A 1,831-nucleotide genomic window follows, 5' to 3' on the forward strand; every position below is an offset into this window, starting at 1 on the left:
GCTGGGCGCTGGGCCCAGCCCCGGGTCTGGCGGTCACGGTGTCTGCGGTCGGTTCTGGCTGGTTTGCTCCCCGACCATCCATCATCCCCAGCCTTGTGGGAGGGAAACAGTGATCTGCACACGCAGTCACAGAGGGGTCACCCCCAGGAGAGCGCCAGGGCAGCCTCCCGGGCACAGCGCGGGGCAGCCCTAGTGTAGACAGCGCGCAGGCGCTGGGGCACTGTGTGCTCTCCCTGGGCCAGCACAGGTCCAGACCTGGGGGAGTAGTGATCCCGGTCTCACGCGCACGGCTGTGAAGGGAGCTGCTGTGACCCAGGACAGGCCTCTGAACAGCTCCTGGCGCTGCGCCGGGCTAAGCCTGAGCCTGCCCTAGGAGGGGAACGGGGGTGTGAGCGTGAGGGGGGTGCTCATGAAGCGTGGCAGGGAACAACTGCTGGCAAATGAGCTCGCCAGGTGTCTCTGGGAGGCAGTACATGTGCCACAGCCCCAGGTCGAGCTCCCGGGTCCCCATGCCCGGCCCCAGCTGTCACGGGCTCCCACCGTAGCGCTCAAGCCCAGCATTCGGGGTGAAGTTTGCAGCCTTCCTGGTGCTGGCTGGTGGGGAGGGGGCTCTGGACCCCGGGTGTCGTGGCCCCCAACACACGTGGGGCTGGTGTCGTCTCCTACCCCCAGCAGCGCAGGGCACTGCTGTCAGGGACGTGCACGGCAAACAGAGGAGTCCAGGGGCAACTGGAGGACAGGACGACAGAGGAAAGCTGCAGGGAGAGGGAGGGAGCATCTGGGAACCCGATGTCCCAGTCCCGCTGCCATGGGAGGGCACCGGGCATGGGAGGAGATGGTTGGAAAGTCCCTGGCTGGCTTTTGCTCTCCGTGTTTACCAGGAGATATGAGGGACGAGATGGGGCTGGCTCCATGCCGGCAGGGAGGGACAGAGGAGCGTGGGACAGGGAGTGGAGGGGAGCGGCCTGCCGGTGGTTAACCCCTTTGGGAGCTGCCTCCAGCTCCCCTCCAGCTGCTCCTCTCCTGCCTCACCTGGCCGGACCCCGGTCATTGAGGGGGCACCAGGGCAAGCATCTAGCGAGCTGGTTCTGGCTGGACGTCGGCAAGGGTCAAGCTCACAGGACTATGTCGGGACGCTGCACTCCAGTGAGGGGCCGGAGGCTGTGGGTGACGCTGGGGAGGCAAGAGCCTGGCTCCAGGCAGCAGATAAGAGATGCTGGGGCGCGCGGCTGATCCAGCCCTGGCCTGGTCCCTGCCAGCCGGAGAAGGCTGCCAGACCTGGTCGCAGCGGGCTCAGGCGGGCACAGGCTGCACACACCCAAGGACAGTTGTGAGAGCACGCGAGAGGGGCCGAGCTGGCATGGGCGCGTCGTTCCCATCCCATCCTGCTGTCTCCCCACAAAAGGGGGTGCTCAGCAGTGTCTCTTCCCTCTTTCACGATCCCATGCAAGGTCTCCTCTCCTCTCCTGATGCCCACGGCGGCAATTGCAGCTGGCAGAACTGATGTGGTTTTATTGGGTGCAAGATAGGCACCGGGCACGGGGCCAGGGGCTGAGCCTGCTATCAGGGCTTGATAGCCAGGCAGGGCTGCGGTGCCAGTGCTGTGCAAGCCCTGCAATCCAGCGCCAGGGCCAGGACAGAGCGCCTGCTCGCTGCTTTGTGCATCAGAAAGGGACAGCACTGCCCTGCGTCTCCCACCTCGACTGGCTCAGACGGGCCATCCTGGATGAGATGAGGGCTGGGGGGACCTTCTGCATGGAGCAGGACACTGGCCTGCCATGAGCTCCATAGGACCCTGCCAGCCGGCTGTCTGGCGAGTCTCCCCCTCCCA

This window comes from Alligator sinensis, unplaced genomic scaffold (assembly GCF_000455745.1).
Source record: "Alligator sinensis unplaced genomic scaffold, ASM45574v1 scaffold783_1, whole genome shotgun sequence".
In the NCBI taxonomy this organism is placed as follows: Eukaryota; Metazoa; Chordata; order Crocodylia; family Alligatoridae; genus Alligator; species Alligator sinensis.